Consider the following 19652-nt stretch of genomic DNA (forward strand, 5'->3'; position numbering starts at 1 on the left):
TTCGCAGCTGCATTTGTGGTGAAGGAAAATGCTATGTCTCTGAATTTGTCTCTGGGATATTGTTACAATATTAAATGAAATGGCATGTCATTTTGTGACACTGGGCAATCTCTTTAAAACTTTAAAGAAAAATGAGCATCTCCCAGTCAAGGGACAAGACCAATTCTGTGAAAGTGTTCTCTATCATATAATTTGTTTTACTGTTTCACTTCAGAAATCTTTCTATATTTGAAACATTTTCATATATATCTCCCCATATAGAAAGTATATGAGAAATAGGTCACATTTTAAATATGGCCTAGAAGCAAAGTCTGTGTTTTACATTTGAAGGAAAGAATGGTAAAAATGATACATTTATTTTGGTGCTGATATTAAAAATATGATTTTTCATGATCTTTTTCTTTCTTTCTTTTTTTTTCCTGTCTTTTGTCTTTTTAGGGCCACAACCTTTCGTCTTTTTAGGGCCACAACCTTTTGTCTTTTTAGGGCCACTCCCGCGGCATACGGAGGTTTCCAGGCTAGGGGTCTAATTGGAGCTGTTGCCGGAGGCCTACGCCAGAGCCACAGCAATGCCAGATAAAAACCTCGTCTGTGACTTACACCACAGCTCATGGCAACACCGGATCCTTAACCCACTGAGCAGGCCAGGGATCGAACCCACAACCTCGTTGTTCCTAGTTGGATTCGCTTCTGCTGCGCCACAACGGGAACTCCATCTTTATCTTTCTTTACACAGGTTTATGCATCTGAGCAGTTTCCAAAAATACTAGGAGCAAAACAGATTTAAAATTGAAGTTATAAAATTAATGAAGGTAAAAATCTTATAAACATACTTAAAATGTCCTTGTATTAGTATAAATGAAATTTCTCCATTGCAGATAAAGTTCATCTCTGGACTAATTCCCTTTTCTGCCCTTTCTCAAGGCAGCTGTTATCTTGAACTTTGTTATGTTTCCTTCCAGAACTTTCTATTCTCTATTAGGGCTCATGTTTGGGGTCTCACAAGTCCTACAGAGAGGTCAGTTTGTGGCAATTTTCCACTAAAGTCATTACCTGTATTTTGCTTTTATCTGGAAATTATTTTTCTCTGAAACAGTAAGTAAATCATTTTCAGTATGCTGGGCCTTTGCCATTAGAAAATATTTTCTTAAAAAATTAGAATCTTGGCCGTTCCTGTCGTGGCAGAGTGGCGGCAAATCCAACTATAAACCATAAGGTTGCAGGTTCGATCCCTGGCCATGCTCAGTGGGTTAAGGATCTGGCGTTGCCATGAGCTGTGGTGTAGGTAGCAGATGCATCTCGGATCTGGCGTTGCTGTGGCTCTGGTGTAGGCTGGCAGCAACAGCTCCGGTTAGACCCCTAGCCTGGGAACCTCCATATGCCATGGGTGTGGCCCTAAAAAAGACAAAAAAAAAAAAAAAAATTAGAATCTTGGAGTTCCCACTGTGATACAGTAGAAACGACTCTGACTAGTATCCATTAGGTTGTGGGTTCAACTCCTGGCCTCGCTCAGTGGGTTAGGGATCCAGGGTTGCTGTGAGCTGTGGTGTTGGTCACAGACATGGCTCAGATCCCACATTGCTGTTGCTGTGGTGTGGGCCAACAGCTTTAGCTCTGATTTGACCCCTAGCCTGGGAACTTCCATATGCCTTAGCTGCAGCCCTAAAAAGCAAAAAAAATTGAATCTTGAAATTTGTAATTGCAACAATTTCCTTCTTTCTTAAAACAAAAAGCATTTCTTGCTGAATTAGGGACTCAATTTCTAGTATAAAACCTGTATAAATCTATTTTTTTAAAATTTAGATGTTCTTCTGACAAACATTTGTACATGAATTCTTTTCCTCACTGTTATTTCCTTATGTAAAATTCAGTAATTAATATAATTTCTATAAAGTAATTTAGGAAAGAAGTTTTAAATGTATAGGTTTTCCCAGAATACCTACACTTATGATCCATAATAATCAATATCAAGTGATTTAAACAATTTTGTTATGAACAAGATATTTGTGAGAATTTCGCGCCAAAAATATTTCTTTTTGTGCTGTATTTCCATTTTTCCAGCATCCCCATATTTATTACATCTTGCAGAAAAAGATATCATTAAGTTTTGTCAAAAGGGTTAAGATACTAAGGAGAATTATATGATAAAGTTGCCAAATCATCTAAAAGTAGTATTTCAGAAAGCAGAATGAAAACATTTTATATGTATAAATATACACTTACAAAGTATTTCCTATGCATATAAATACTAATGCAATATGGCCTGTTCCACAGAGAAAAGTGTTCTGACCCAGTAGTCCATAATCAGAATGGCAGAGCCAATTGGATAACATGCATAGCAACTGAGCATAATAAACTCTGGTTGCTTAGCCATAATGATAATATCTAATCTTTGAGTAGTGCTTTTATGGTTTATATCTTTCGTCCATTTGTTATCTCAAACGACATTATGAAATTATTTCAACCTCTTTTTTACAAATGAGAAGACAGAGTCTCTAGGAGGATACATGTGCTCTGTGGGTTCGCTCACTGAGCAGATGGCAGGGCCATGCCTCAACCCCAAGCTTCTCTAAATTCACAACTTAGGTGCTTTCCAGTAACTGATGCTTGCAACAAAAAGCACAGAGTCAATATTAATAATTTGGCAGTTAAATTAACAACAGGGACTCTGGTTCCTGTGACATGTACTTTCAGCCCTGTTACCGTTCTCTTCTCTGCCACAGTCACATTTGGTTTTGTCTGCTCTGGCCCTGTCGGTATGTAGAGGGAGGGAATTTCGTCATGACTTTACTAGATTATCTTTTTCTTTTTTTTTTTTTTTTTTTTTTTTTTTGTCTTTTTGCTATTTCTCTGGGCCGCTCCTACGGCATATAGAGGTTCCCAGGCTAGGGGTAGAATCGGAGCTGTAGCCGCCAGCCTACGCCAGAGCCACAGCAACACTGGATCCTAGCCGCGTCCGCAACCCACACCACAGCTCACGGCAACGCCGGATCGTCAACCCACTGAGCAAGGGCAGGGACCGAACCCTCAACCTCATGGTTCCTGGTCGGATTCGCTAACCACTGCGCCACGACGGGAACTCCCCTGACTTTACTAGATTATCTTTACTGGATTGTGGGCCATGAAGTCCACTCAAAGTTTCAATTCTTGGATTTATGTGGCAGGGAAAGAAAATGAGATCCATGTGACATAGGGCTCCTCCAAGTCTGTCCTGCAGAGACTGTAGGGACTCAGAATTCTAGATAGGATTCAGAATTCCATCAATATTGCTTCTCAATATTCCCTCAGAAGAAATGCAACTGGTTCTGAAAATGGAAGACTAGGGGTTGAAAGATGAAGACCCATTATGTAAGAGGCAGTATAGTGCAGTAGTTAGGCCACGACTCTGAACTCTGTGGGTCCTCCTTCCGTCTTTCTTGCTTTCTAGCCCCATGACCTTGAAATTACCTAATGCCATGGTTTCCCTATCTGTAAAGTGGCAACAATGATAATAATAGTATCTGTTTCATAAGTCCATTGTCAAGAGTGAATGAGCTACATGGTAAACCAACTATAATGGAAAGAATAAAAATCATTAAAAAAAATGCATTAGCCAGGATGGCATTTAGGTAAATAGCATACACCCAACTAAGGGTCATTTCAGTTGTTGTACAAGATTAGAGACAATGTCAGAAATAGATACAATAACGTAATGATATTGAGTTGCTACAAAAGCTTTGCAACCTAATAAACTACTTTTCTGTGCATTCAAAGAAAAGAAAAGAAAAGAAGAGAAGTGGCTTAATGCATACAGGAGCTGTTTGGCTATTTTGTTGTTGCCATTGTTAGAAAATCCATGTAAAGAGCAATGAGTTTTAAGTAACTTAGATGAAAAGAGATAATTTGTACAGACCCTTTCAGCTTGCAGGAGCTGCCCCTAATCTTTCTATGGGTGATCTTAGCTCAGATGATTATGCTCCCTGTCCCCAACAGGCCTTTTTAATTTCTTCTGAAATCTGTATTATGGACAGACTAACAAATTAGCAGATGGAATAAATACATATGTACACACACACACCAAAAAAAAAAAAAAAAAAAAAAAAGAACAAGCTAATATCTATGAAGTGCTTGCAATGGTGTCAGACACATCAGTGCTACATTAATGTTGGATATCATTGAGGAACTTTTTTTGCATTTTTGAAAAAGTGGCACAGACTATCTTTTTAGCCTAAAGATATTACTTAAAACTGTAGTGAGAGTACACTTATGTTAAATATACCTAAGTTATTGCACCTGGCATAGGATTATCATTTATAAATCAGAACCAAATACATGAATATCATCAGTGAGTAAATCTAAGGGGTATCATTTGCCATGGCTGAAAGAGTACAAAGAAACTCTTTGACAAACAGTTTACAAGTAGTTTATTAAAAGCAAGCCTCTAGGAGTTCCTTTCATGGCTCAGCAGTTATTGAATCTGACTAGGATCCATGAGGTGGCGGGTTTGATCCCTGGTCTCGCTCAGTGGGTTAAGGATCTGGCATTGCTCTGAGTTGTGGTGTGGGTCACAAACACAGCTCAGATCTGGAGTTGCTGTGGCTGTGGTATAGGCCGGCAGCTATAGCTCCGATTTGAGCCCTAGCCTGTGAACTTACATATACCGCAGGTATGGTCCAATAAAGCAAAAAAAAAAAAAAAAAAAGTAAAACTGTCTAGTTCAATAAATTAGTCAATCAGACTTATGGCTTTCAAAAGATTGTTAATTAATCATGCTAAACTCACATACCAGAGAATCAAACAGAAAAACTATGCTCATGGTGATCTATAGACTTTTTGTTTAAAAGTCTAGGAGTTCCCTGGTGGCTTAGTGGGTTAAGGAACTGGTGTCAGCACTGCTGTAGGTTGGGTTGCTGCTGTCGTGTGAGTTTGATCTCTGGCCAGAGAACTTCTACGTGCTGTGGGTGCAGCCAAAAAAGAAAAAAAGGGGAAAAAAGTCTAAATGAAGGGATAGTACTGTAAAAAAAAAAAAAAATTGCATTTTTTGAAGGAACTTCTAAATTTGCATCTTTCTGTTTACTCAGTCATCTGAGAACCAAGTGAGAGGCAGCCTGTGAAAGGATATGAGTTGGCTTCAGCCCTATCTGAATTTGAACACAGTTCTGCTACTTGTAAAATATGTCAGTTTAGAGGTGGTAAACTTCCCCACATTTAGTTTCCTTATCCTCAAGGAGTCATGAAGATAATAATGCCTACACTGTAGGATCGCACTATGAATTAAATGAATAATTTATGCAAAGGGACTAGATTTGTATACAGTAAAGTTTAACCCTTTTATATGAATTGCTTTGTCTTCCATTCTAAATGCTATTTCTCTGCTGTTCCCAAAGCAGAAACCTGGGCATCATCTTCAAGTTATTTTTCTCTCTTAAACCATCTCTCCACACATTCATTGGTTTTGCCAGGTCTTGCCAATGATATCTCCTCAGTCCATGTCATAACTACTGTCCTTTCTACTTTCATTATTTCTTGATGGGATTTTCCAATAATCACTTATTTAATCTCCTTTTAATAAATGTATCTTATCACTGCTTTGACTGTCTCCATGGGGATAAGGGTTGTGTTTATTTTATCTTTTGTTTAAAATTTTAATGCCATCACGATGCCTAACAAACACACACACACACACACATGCCCACCTTTTGAAAATTAACTAAAGAATGAAATTCCACTCACCATTGCCAGACTTATTCTTTAAAAGGTAAAATTGATCATGTCACTTCATGGTTTTAACTTTTTGGTAGTTTCCCAATTGTTTTAGTTGGGATTCTCCAGAGAAGCAGTGCATCATTAATTAGAGGGTGATAGTAGATGCTTTTCATGGAACTTAATTAATTTCATAATTTGTTCTCTAACCCTTCAAGTTCAACTGCATCCCTTGCTATTCTGAATCACTCACAATCTCACTCATTTGCCATGCATCATGCCTTTCTGACCTATGACACCTGATACTTTCTGGACACCAGAAGTCCTTGTCACCATACATTTTCTCTTTACTCTTTAAAATCCATTTTTAATATTTTTCCCTTTTCTGAAGTCTCTCACAACTTTTCTCATTCTGCCCCTCCCTCAAGATTCTGTCCTCTACTAGTTGTGCCTTTACTGTTCCATGTGCACACACCTCATTTGGAACGCAGAATACCATTGTAATGACCGCTGTGTGCTTTCTTCTAGGTCTTTCCTGAGAGCAAGACACTATTTTAGTTTTTAGTTTGCATTTCTAGTAGGAAGACAAATTCCTTACAGGTACCTATTTAATATTGTTGGATTTATTTTTAAGAATATAAGCAAGGAGTTAATGATTCTTTAAAAAAAAAAATAGCACAGAACAGGTTTTTTACTTTAATAATTCTACTTTTCCATTTTTTTTTTTTTTTTCTCTTTTTAGAACCCAGAACACAATTTGAGTTACTGGCACTACAAGAAGTTATCCATCCCAGACTTTGCACAGGTTGAAATTCCCAACAATAGAGTCTTTCCTTTAACTCTCCAGAAACTTGTATTATATCAATCATCACCTATGAGGGTTAACATACTATGACCTGACGGTTTATTAAAGAGAGTGAAATCTCAAGAAAGTGAACAGAGGAGTTCCTGTCGTGGCTCAGTGGTTAACGAATCTGACTAGGAACCATGAGGTTGTGGGTTCGATCCCTGGCCTTGCTCAGTGGGTTAAGGATCCGGTGTTGCCATGAGCTGTGGTGTGGGTCCAGACAGAGGCTTGGATCCCATGTTGCTGTGGCTCTGGTGTAGGCTGGCGGGTACAGCTCCGACTGGACCTCTAGCCTGGGAACCTCCATATGCCACAGGAGTGGCCCAAGAAATGGCAAAAAGACAAAAAAAAAAAAGAAAGTGAACAGAGGCTTAGGGGATAAAGGGGATTATGAGTTATTTACCAAAAAGTTAAAACCATGAAGTTATGTGATTAATTTTACCTTTTGAAGAATAATTGATTCATACATCAGCAATTAAAAAATTAATATATACATAAATGAGAAAAAACATATTAATTTATGAAAGAACTATAGACTCAATTACCCAAGATAATGATAAATAACCTCTGAAGAGCAGGAGAGCACAAGAGAAATTTTCCAAGCCTAGCAGAATAGAAATCATGTAAAAATGCTTTTCAGCATATACTTGCCAAAAGATATGTACTTGGAATTATAACCACCAAGTCAAATATATTTAAAATGTAATGTAAATAAACCCAGTAAATGGAATAAATTCATTTATCATTTCATGTTTTATAATATTTGTGCTTTTTTGATCCTTTTATTTTTGTACTTTAGCTAATGCAAAATTGGTGCTGACATTCTATTTTTTTCCATAGAAAATGTAAATAGAAAAAAAATGTTTAAGGTTCAATTCTACTTGGAGGTTAAAAACTGCTGTGAGTTATTCAGAGTTTTTACTTAGGTGGCTACTGAAAACATTTCTGCAGCTATTATGCATTCTAAATGAAGATTCTGTACATCCCTCATACTGTAGAATAGGTTGAAAAGCCCTGATAAAGAGGGGGTTTTTGCTAACTGAAATTAGGTGCTGGAAAATAATCCTTGAATTATGTTCTATGCTAATGTGGCACAATTTCGGCATCTCTCAGATATTCACATTGCAGATGAATTAATATTAAAAAGAAGAAATGACCCTATTTCCTCTGCTAATTTTAAGTTTCATAAGCCATAAAAAAAATTAAAGAGAATTTTCTTCTCTTGAACTATTGGCTCCTAAGGTCATTGTTGGTGAATCATAGTAAGTAGTGTACTTTCCTAGAGAGTGTTTTGCTTTTATTGGGAAAGTAGTCTTGTTCCTTAGACTTTGGGGCAGCACTAATTTGAAAGGGGCAGCATCTGTGCTCCTTAACATAGGACTTGGGGGTAAGGCTATCAGGTCCAAATTCAGGGCAGGTTATCTAACCTTTCTAAGATTTCATTTCCTCAGCTGGAAAATCCAGGTACTTAGTAGTACTAATCCCACTTTACTGTTGTGAGCTTTGAATGAAATAATCCATGTAACATGGCTCCGAGTGAGTATGCAGCAAATGTTGTCTATTGTTATAATTAATTTATGCCCTGTGTGTTTTTCTATTTCTTTTGTTTCTATTAACAAAAAATTTTTAGGAAAAAAGTCAGAGCCAGATTTAAAAATTTTGATAGTTTTGGAAGTAGCATGAGCTATGGCTTTCATTACAAAGATCCAAATCTTGATGATGTGTGTTGTCTATGTAACTTATAATTAACATTTGACATTTTTGCGTAGGAGATAAAAGAAGTAGTTAGAGAATGAGGATGATTCTTGTCTGTACTTATCTCCCTCATTCCCAAAGTCTATCTTTATCAGTGATGGTTTGCTCCAGGTTCACATATTGCAGGAGGTTGATGAGAAGGCATTGTCATCCAGTGCTGTGCATTTAGATGGGTGGGTTTATCAGCAGAGTGTGGCAGCAGACTTGGGTAAACCCAAGCTCTTAAGCAACCATGGCATTGCTGGGCATGGCATCCAACAATGGCCTTCCTGGTATCTTGCAAGGTGCCCAAACTGCCAGTGTCAAGTTCAAACTAATTGCTTCGCCTTTTTTTTGCTCCCCCGGAAGTTATATATCCTATGGCTTTTGTTCAAGTCCTGATCCTCCTTTTACCTATCGTTCTTTCCCAGTGTGTTCCTTTTCCAGAACAAGCTAATCTTAGTAGTTTTTGTTTTTGTTTTTTTTTTCTTTTGTCCTTTTTAGGGCTGCACCCGCGGCACATGGAAGTTCCTAGGCTAGGGGTTGAATCAGAGCTGTAGCCACCAGCAACGCCAGATCTGAGTCGTGTCTGTGACCTACACCACAGCTCATGGCAATGCCAGATCCCCAACCCACTGAGTGAGGCCAGGGAGCGAACCCACAAGGAACCAAGCAAAATAATCAAAGGTCTTCTGGTGAATTTAAATTAGAATTATGGGAATTGGCTCCTTTTATGTTGTGCTGTGAACCTAGAGAGGAGATAGCCTGGAATCTGCTGGGGACAATGATTCTAGCCTTATTAAGTAGTATGAGAGAATGAAATAAGCAGGGCAAGAGAAGAAAAAATGAGAAATGGAGGAAGGGAGAAAATCAGAGAATTCCCCTTCTTAACCGCTCTCCCCTCCATGGTTCTCATGGTTCTGGTTCTGGTTGTGTTTGCCCCAAGGCCTATAGTTTGATCAGGGAGCCAATATAATCCACATCTTACCTAAGTTAGTATTAGAGTTTCTGTCACCTGTAACCAATAGGAATCTGATTAATAGACTAGTTTATAAGTTACCAGCTCTGAAGTTTATATGTTTGAAACAATGAAATAAAGCGCGAAAATTAAATATCTCCTCAAATAATCACAAGCAAGTAATTAGACTTGCTGGTGCTATTTTGTTCTCTAATGTTTCGCCTATTCTATTGTATAGAATGAAATTACGTCTGTGATAAACATTCTATATATACTATAATATATATATTAATTATACTAATGCCATTTATAAAGGTTTTTATAAACAATATGTTCTGTGGAAATAGGTAGGAGATGTTTATTTTAAATCAGAGAAGCACAAAGCCTTGATTTACCAGGATCATGAGGGAAGGCCTATATTGAAACATAAATATGTACTTTCTTTCCTAGAATAAACCATTTCATTTAAAACATAGAATGAAAATGTGATTTTGATCTTTGAAAAAAGGAAATGCAATGTTTTGTTGTGGCTGTTGCTTTTGTTATTTTCATTACTCTATATAGATAAGGAAGAGTATTAGGTTCTCTGAAATTCTGATTCTAAAGTAAAGAATGCCAATTAAGTCAGCTATTCTCAAATTGAAAAGTGCCAAGTTCTTTTTGGAAACTAGAGAAATAGAAGAAAGAATGTGGTTGTATACTTATATGGTGATTACCTGTATATGCACTCATATAATATTTGAGTTATCATATATTTAATATATAATATACTTTTTATAGTTACATGTTAGGTATATAATATATATTAAGTATGTAATATATTCTGTATTAATAAAGTAGTTACAATTTAGTACTTACAAATACTTACATGCTGATGAGTATGATAGCCATTCTTCTAAACGCTACACTTTTCAACATATACAATATTAATTCAAAATAGGTGATAGACCTAAATGTAAACCTAGTCCAAATGTTTCTAGACAAAAACACAGAAATAACAACTTATTTTAAAGTAGTGTTTTCAAAATATAAACAGTTTTAATATAATTCTTAACCATAAAATATTCCCAGTTCATTCTATGCATTTTAATTTAATTGGTTCACTATTATTTAAAACATAATTGAAGTTTGGCATGACCTGATGAAAATAATTATAATATGAAAAAAGCATTTTTATATGCTATAAGGTGTGACAAGAAATATTTACAAGTAATCTCACATTTATGTCAATGAATGTTGACTGGTTTTGAAAATAAATCACAAAACAAAACAAAAAATGAAGTCAACTATTACAACCCATGTTAACTTATTCATATTTCTATTCATTTAGCCCTAAATTCATAGATCAATTTTGGAGAGTTGACATTTTCTTTCTTGGCATCTGTTTAATCAGTCAGTTAATTAATTAAGTCTTTTTAGGGCCACATTCTCAGCATGTGGAAGTTCCAGGCTAGGGGAAGAATTGGAGCTATAGCTGCCTACTTATGCCACAGCCACAGCAATTCCAGATCTGAGCCATGTCTGTGACTTGCACCACAGCTCACAGCCATGCTGGATCCTTAACCAACTGAGCAAGGCCAGGGATGGGACCTGCATCCTCATGGGTACTAGTCAGGTTTGTTTTCACTGAGCCACAATGGGAACTCCTGTTTCTTTTTTTAAATTCTTGTTATATTGCTTTTTTATATGCTTTGTACTTTGAACATTTCTGAGTTACATACAGTCAAAATAAAATTTCCTTATATGGCTTCTTAGTTTTAGTTTTTTACTTGGAAACAATCTAAGAATTAAAAAAAATTCCTCTTTGGTATTTCTATCAAGAGTAAATTTTAGTCAAGCAAAGATGTCTCACATATACTGCCTGTGTACTATATATATATGTGTGTGTATATGTATATATGTATATGCATGTAGTATATATTTTTAACTTTGAAAGTCCAGTCATATATATTAACAGTCTCTGTCAAAGACACTGTTAAGAAATTGAAAACCAAAGCCATATGAATTGCAGAAAATACTTGCAAATTACACATCTGATAAAGCACTTGTATACAAACAATATATAAACAATGCTTAACACAAGAAAACAAACGACAAAAACAGAAAATTATGCAGAATATTAGAACAAATATTTCACCATAGAAGACATAGAGGAGGCAGAGAAGCATATGACAAGATGCTCAGCAACATTACTCACTTGGCAAATTGAACCATATGGATAAATCACCACATGCATATTAGAATGGTTTTTAAATAAAGTAACAACTCCAAGCACTTGCAAGGATGCTGAATAACTGGAACTTTCATACACTGATGGTACAATGAAAAATGGAACAGCTACTTTGGAGAACAATCTGGCAGTTTCTCATAAAGGAAAACATTTACTTAACTTATGAACCCAGCAATCCAACTTGGAATTATTCAAGTGAAATGAAAACCTATGTTCACACAAAAACCTGTAGGCACATGTGAATAGCAGCTTTATTACTTACCATCAAGGCTGGAAACAACCCAAATATCATCCCACTGGTGAAGAGAAACAAACTGTGGTGCACCTATACTTAGCAAGAAAAAAAGATGAAGAACTGACACACGCAACAAAAGAGGTAAACCAAAATGCACTATACTCTGTGAAAGAAGTCAGATTTCAAAGGCTGTAATACTGTTTGCTTCCATTTCTATGACATTCTTGAAATCACCCTCCTAGTGGAATAGGGAAGAGGTGTGAGGAGTGAGGAAAGACTGACATCAAGGGAAAGAGGTTACTTTGGGAGGTGGTGATGAAACTGCTATATCTTGATTGTGGTGGTGACTGCAAGACTGTATGAGTATGCATTTATCAGTGCTCACAGAACTGTTCACTTAAGAGGTACATTTTATTGTATTTCAATGGTATGTTAATGCTTTAAATGAAGAAATGAAAAAAGAATAGGATATTGTTCTCATTTATGATTCATATCCATAAAATGAAATCTCATGTGTCCAAGTGTCTTGGTTCTGCAAAGCAAGGGGGAAATGTGGCTTTTGGGGGTATTGCTGATATTTCTGTTGGCCACTGTGCTGTAAGAGAGGGGATAATTTGTGATTTATAGGTAACTGTTTGCTTATGGTTTATTTACTTGTGTGTATGTGAGTTATATTTGACATTAAAACTGAATAAAAGCAAAAAAAAAAAAAATAAAAATCAAATCTTGGAAGCAACCAAAACTATGTCTTAAACTGTGAAACATACACCCCAAATTTAGTGAAATATTAACTAAATCAGGTGAAAGGTCCAAGAGAAAGCATATTTCTCTAAATTTTGAATAACATTCAGGATTCTCTAAAAATAACAGGAAATGATATGAATTTATTATTTCTCAGCTGAAAAGGCAAAATCAAGGAAGAACTTTCCAATCTCCACAAAATGACAGAAAAATTATGCTGAAATGAGGAAATGTACCGTAGAAGAAAGTGGCTTTTCTGTGACTGTGTTTGGGGAGTTTAATGATTTTTCTGGAAGACAAGATTATATGGCTTTTGGAGGGGGTGATGTATGCCACATAGTGGCAAGAATGTCAGTCAGGGTGGGGACTCTGCTTTTCTGCTTATCTTTTGTGACAGACATTGTCTCATTCATCACAGTTCATTAGATCCCTATGCTTTTTCCTACAGAAATTTTCTAGGGTCTCAAATAAGGCTGGAAAAACATGGATAGTAGAGGATCCAGCCCCCCTCATGTTTTTCTTCTCAGATTCTAGCACAGTCTAGGTAAGGTGTGTACATGTGTTTTGTGTTTGTGTGTGGCAGTGGGTGGGGGAGGGGATATCCTACTTTCCTCATCTTTTCCTTCAAGATGGTTTCTTCATTCTCTAAATTCTCACTGTGCTCTAGGGCTTGTGATTTTGCAAATAAAAGGCAAGAATATTCTGCATAGTTTTGGTTTATCTTCCCATGATATTTCCTTCCTAAGGTCTTTTACTCAGTGCATAATTAAAGAAAGAGGTAGACACAGGAGGAAGAGATCGAAGATTAAGATCTTAAGCATCATATACTCATAATTATGACAAGTTAAAATGCCTACAAATAAGCCTAAATATAAAGATGCAATACAAGGGTGCAGAACTCTAATATATGGATGAGAGCATACATAGGTATAAAAGTATGTTTTTTCTTAGATATGAAGACATTAGGATAAGGCTAATTGTCTTAAATTAATCTATAAATTTTGCATTTTGGAGTGTGGTGGAGAAATGGACCAAATGCTACTAGATTCAACTGAAGGATTAAACGCCCAAGAAAAATTAGGGAAAAAAAAAAAAAGTAAAACCTAGGAGACTCTATATCCTTGTTTTTAAAGTCCTGGTGATCACTGTTACGAAGGACTGGAATAGAGCTGAAAACACATGGGCATTTAATAACTGATGAAAGCAACATTTCAAATAGTTAGAAAACATAAATTATGAATCTTATTTGAAAACTGGTAGGTGGTTCAGGGATAAGGGTGCTAGATTTCAAATTCTTATGTAAAACAGAGTGGGATCTAGTTTTAAATGTACGAATTTGAAATTATAGAAATACCAAAGAGTATAATTTTTAAAAATCTTAAAAGAGATTGTTTCCAAGTGAAAATTAAAACTAGAAGCTACATAAGGAAAATTTATTTTGACTGTAAATAACTTAGAAATATTTAAAATACACTGTTAGAAACATTGTAACAAAATTTAAAAAAACCAAACAGATGCTTACCAAATGTCAACTCCACAAAACTAATTTATGAATTTAGGGCTAAATGAACAAAAATATGAATAAGTTAACAAGGAATGTGATAGTTGATTTGATTTTTTTTGTTTTGTTTTTAAACCTAATTAACCTTTACTGAAATAAATGTGAGGTTACTTGTAGAGATTTCTTGTCACAGCTTCTAGCATGTTTTTTCATGTTTCATTTATCTCTATAGGGCATGCCAAACTTCAATTGTGTTTAAATAATAGTGAGTCAATTAAATTAAAATGAAATCCATGTGAGATTTAATTCTAGAGGGTCCAATGAACTGGGAATATTTTATGATTAAGAATTATATTAAAACCATTTATGTTCTGTAAACACTGTCTTAAAATAATTATGTAAAACTTCAGTGAGTGCAAATGTAGTATCAATTAAGTAACTAAACTAAAAGGGCATCAATTAGAATGAATTTAAAGAGAGAAAACACATTTGTTACCCTGCTGTGCCTGTGGCCGTTGCCTGTGGGGAGGGAGTGCCTATTGTAAACCAGAATCAAACCTGCAGTTTGCCTTCCATCCAGGGGTCCTCATAGCCCAACCTTCCGGTTTCCATGCAGCCTAAGGATGCAGAGATGTCCTGATCCTGTTGCGCTGCTGCCCAGGACCAGGTGCAGAATAGCTGCTACAGGGGCTCTCCCTCGAAAAGGCTGGATTTACAATTCAAATTCAGCCAATTTTTGCCTGCTGTGAAGATTTTTTTCCCCTTAGATCTTTGAGCTTTATTTTGGTCAACAGAACTGCCAACCAATTTTATTGAGCTATTTTTTCACAGGAGCTGATCCAGTTTTGATTAAAGGAAATGATACTTTCCAATTTTTTTTCCTCCAGGTATTTGGTCATCTTCCTGTAAGGAATGAAATGTTGCTGTGTGAGACTGATGTTTTCATACATGCTGGGAAGTTTCTCCAAGATTTCTAAGAGGTAAATTCCCTTCTCCATTGATTTTCTCCTTGTAATTATGTTATACATGTTAATTGCATTTCATGTTCTGGATATAGTTTGGGAAGTGTCTGGGGTTTTAACTGAAACCTTTGAACCGTATTTTAAAATTATGAATTTTCACCATATTTCTCTGGTTGGGTGGGGAACCTTTTTTTTTTTTAATGGCTGCACCCACAGCATATGCAAGTTCCCCTGCCAGGGACAGACTCGGAGCCTCAGCTGCAACCTACACTGCAGCTGTGGCAACACCAGATCTTTAACCTGCACCTTCACAGTGACTGGAGCCACTACAGTCAGATTCTTAACCCACCACACCACAGTGGGAACTCCTGGGTGAGGATGTTGGATTGATTTGAATGGTAAGTAATTTGTCTATTTGACTTTCTTCACGTAATTTTAAGAATATTCCTTGTTTTTCTTTTTCAAGTTTCTAAAGATAGCTCTTAACATCATCAGTGACTTTACTCAAATTAACATCTGACCTATAATCTCAGTCTCCACTTTGTGATTCACTCCTTTTTTTCTAATTTCCTGTTGTATTACTGTATAATCCTCCATAAAGAGAGCAGGTGAGTGATTTTCACACAGATTCAGTCATAATTTAATCAGTTCTTTTTATCATTTACAACCTTGTGTGTTAAAATTTTCAAGCGTTTCTTTCTGTTCCTTCAGCTTTACATAGATAGGCTTGCCTTCTTGTTCCTTTATCCTACCATTAATACCTTTTGGGCAAGCAGCTGTATGTTTTCCTGAACATTGTCTTCAAAACCATTAACTATTTTCCTCTGATATTTTTCTGCATTTTTCTAAGATGCCCTGAAGATATTTTTGGCCTCAATCCCTTGGGCCTGGAGAGATTTTGATGTCTTTTTGAATGGCTATGTCTGTCCTTCAAGATGAGTGGTTGTCACTCCATGAAGTAAAATTTTAGGAACTCTTCTGTTCTTGGTTGAAAAGGTCTATCTACTATATCCCCCAGGGAGAAGGTGGACCTGTTTGCATCTCTACTAACTGCTGTCAAACAGAGTTTATAACTTCAAAGGACTGGCCTATCACAGGTGACTCCAGGGTTCCAAAGTCTTCTGTAATGAGCCTAATCTTCCCACTGGGTTTATGCTACTTTTCAACTAGGACAGGAAAATCTTTGGCTGGCTTATTTTCCCTCCGAGTACACTAGCATTTTACCTTATAAACCATCGAAGCAGTACATATCAGAATTTCTAAGGAAAATTAAAAGACTTGAGCCTTGTGTCCATAGTTCAGACAGCAGCATCACAGAACAGCTGCCACAGAACTAGCCAGAAGGACATTTCTGTGACCACCAAGAAGCCCTCCCTGGGTCCATTGGGCACCACATCTCAGTTTCTGGCCAGTAGCAGAAGGGCTCCAACTGCCTTCTTGGAACTCTGTGATTGTTCTACCCCAAACTCTCAAGTCCTGACAATCCACTACTGGGGCTACTCTAGGGGTTCACATTAATGAAATATTGCTGTGTTTGTCTTGAAACTGTGCAATAAGAGTTCTTATTTGTACTTAACATTGAGAAAAAGGCCACCTGCTTCAGCCAGAGCAGGGCAGCCCATGAGCCATGAGCCCCCCAGGCCCACCTGGCCCTTTGAGAAAACTGGGGGATCCCAACACAGCTGTGCCCTAAGCAAACCTCCAGAAATGAGGGGAAAGAAACCTCTGTCTCTGATCCTGGTTCTACCTCTTCAATAGCTTCAGGATCCAGAGCTTCAAAATTCTAACCACTATTTGAGGAAAGGAATGCAGAGTATAAATCATCTTCCTAGGGAGATTTTTATTTAAGTTCACTGTTCTCTGGGGCCGAACACCCTATTAGGCTGTTAAATCTCTTTTGGCTCATATCCTTAAGCTTAGACAGGTTAAATGGCTTGTCCAAGGACATACGCTATTAAGGTGCAGGGCTGGATTCTGCATCAAAGTAATCCAACTCCAAGTACAGTTCATTTTTATTTTGTAAATAATTTAGTTTTTATTTTGTAAAATTCATATTTTATATGAATACCTTCTGCTCCCTCTTCTTTTTAAAACATGGATTTAATAAATAATTCTAAAGCCCTTGTGAAAGCAAATAGGGACCTGAGTGGCTCCCGGGTACAGAAGTCTTTCTGGGTCCTCCATTTCTTATTTTTAGGAAAGGAACCTCACTTAGCCTTCACGGCCTTTCCTAATTTCCAAGGGGCAGGTTCAGAGAGTTGCTAATCAGGCAAGGGAAGGGATGTAAAGACAAGGGAGGAACAGTTAAGCAGCAATTGTACAGCCTTAGGGCAGGATCCTGGTCCCTCTCAAAGGAGACACATAATGATGTAGGCATCTTATACACCTAAGAGAAAAGTTATGTTCCTTATGCTCATTTAGAAATGAGTAGCCTAGAAACGAATATTTTAAAATTGAACAACTTGGAGTCCTTCCTCTGCTTCTCCCTCATTGGATTACCCCCTAAACACAATCACCTGTGAGCTAAAGGCACCGTGACCACAATTGCCTGTGGGTTAAACATTACAAGCACTTTATATTTTTCAGGAATCTTCCTAGGTCTAATCTCTGATCAATATGCTCTTTTTGCAAAAAACTGTTATTCCAGGAAAAGTCAAGATGCCATAACCAAGAAGATGACCACAAGGATCATGTTGAAATCTCCTGACACCAGCTTTGATGACTAAGATTCCCCAAAGAAAGAAGAATGCAAGTCTGCCCCAACCTTGATTTTTTATCTGAAGCCCTGTTTTCCTCCTTTTAGGTTGTAAAACTACATGCAATTCTTATCTTTCTCCTTTAGAAGACCACAGTCTTTGGGCATTAGCTTGCTATGGCCTCCTTTGCCTGGCAAAGCAATAATTATATATTTTTTCCTTTACCCAATACTCTGTCTCTGTGATTCTTTCTGGCACCAGTGGGCAGTGGACAGGGGCTGAGTTTCAGCAACACATACAACTAAAAAATGCTATAATTCCTTCATTATTATTGCTGTGTATTATAAAAGAAAATTTGACCATTTCAGGGCCCAGAATTTCAAAATTCTGTAGCAAGTATTATTTACCCATCTACTTAATTAGCTTAATGGTGTTAAGTTCTAATGTCTGTTATTCACTTCTTTAGTACGTCTAGCTACACAATCTCAAAAGCAATATGGAGCAACATTTTATTAAATACTGACTAATAACCTGTTTTTCTTTTTAAAATTTTAGTCCATGAGACTGTTCAAAAGATTATTTTCAGAAGGGATTGGAATATTGCTATAAATAATTTAATATCTTGACATAGGAATTTCCTTTGTGGTCAGTGGTTAATGAACCTGACTAGCATCCTTGAGGACGTGGGTTCGATCCCTGGCCTTGCTCAGTGGATTAAGTATCCAGCGTTGCTGTGAGCTATGGTGTAGGTTGCAGAGCGTTGCTGTGAGCTATGGTGTAGGTTGCAGACATGGCTTGGATCCTGCATTGCTGTGGCTTTGGTGTAGGCCTGAGGCTACAGCTGTGATTTGACCTCTAGCCTGGAAACCTCCATATGCTGCGAGTGTGGCCCTAGAGGGACAAAAGAAAAACATTGAAATAAATTAATTTTATTTTTCATGGGTATTTATTTATTTCTATTTCTTTTGAAGGAATTAAAAAATATTTTGAAGAAAAAAATTTTAATTTTCATATTTTTGTCTTGTTTGCATTTGTAAGCCTGATAGATGTTATTAAGGCAAATAAATTATTAGCATTAAGCATTTTATTACTATGGCTTCAGACCTCCATTTTTTATTAATAGAACTCCACTTGGGGGATGGGGCTGTTTTACTTTGATAATTTACTTCTATTTGTAATGAGATATACCAAAAGCTATAGTACATAAAGGCAGTCTGTTACAGACACCAAAGTCAAAATTTTTACTCAAATAACCCTTCATCCTTTTTTTCTTTTTTTGTCTTTTTAGGGCCACACCAGCAGCATATGGAAGTTCCCAGGCTAGGGGTTGAATTGAAGGTGCAGCTGCCAGCCTACACCATAGCTACAGCAAAGTGGGATCTGAGCTGCGTCTGTGACGTACACCACAGCTGTCAGCAACACCAGATTCTTAACCCACTGAGGCCAGGGATGGAACCTGTATCCTCATGGTTATTAGTCAGGTTCATTACAAGGGGAACTCCATTATTTCTTTATTGCTCTAAAAATCCAAGATCAGCGACAATAATGAGTACCAAATTAAAGAATCATACAGAAATTCCTGGATTTTCATAGGATTTGTATTTGCAAGCCATCTATGTATTTCCTTTTATGGTGGAGGATGTTTGTGTGGAAAAATAAAGTGAGCAGTAAGAAAATAGAAACAATCTCTGGCTTCCAAACATTTGGGGTCGGGGTGGGCTGCTAGGAGGCTGAGGGGAACAGATTCCTCAGTGGGTTAAAAGAAACACAAAATATGATCCATATTCTTCACCAAATTGGTACAATTTTCGTATGTGTGGGTAGACAAATATAGGTACTTTGGAAGGGAGAGACTATCTTTTTCTCACCTCAGTAACCAATAAAAATTCAAGAATCATCAACCTGTAGATAGCTATGCAAATTATCATTTGATTCTGAAATGATAAACAATATCTGGTTATTCTAAATTTTTGCCTTTAAACTTATTAGGAACTAGCTTCTTGTTTTTTCTTCATGTTCTTTTGTTTTTTTAAAATTTTACTGTAGTTTAGTTGACTTACAAAGTC

The 19652-nt window shown here is 36.8% G+C and overlaps 1 long non-coding RNA gene across 4 annotated transcripts in view; it reads left to right on the forward strand.

The window, feature by feature from the left end:
* LOC102165070 (uncharacterized) overlaps positions 1-19268 on the forward strand; it is a 93915-nt gene extending 74647 nt beyond the window's left edge. The window contains exons 3-6 of one of the 4 annotated variants that reach the window (XR_014815889.1): positions 12876-12971; positions 14816-14908; positions 15205-15987; positions 17538-17815. This is a non-coding gene — a long non-coding RNA (uncharacterized LOC102165070). Of the gene's footprint in view, positions 1-12875; positions 12972-14815; positions 14909-15204; positions 15988-17537 lie in introns of all 4 variants that reach the window. The other 3 variants (XR_014815888.1, XR_014815890.1, XR_014815891.1) reach the window with 3 other exon arrangements.
* Positions 19269-19652: the final 384 nt, after the last annotated feature.

Source organism: Sus scrofa, chromosome 9, assembly GCF_054392235.1.
Source record: "Sus scrofa isolate SSC_HxYL_T2T_F1_AM1 chromosome 9, Sscrofa_HxYL_maternal_Yorkshire_Landrace_v2.0, whole genome shotgun sequence".
Lineage (NCBI taxonomy): Eukaryota > Metazoa > Chordata > Mammalia > Artiodactyla > Suidae > Sus > Sus scrofa.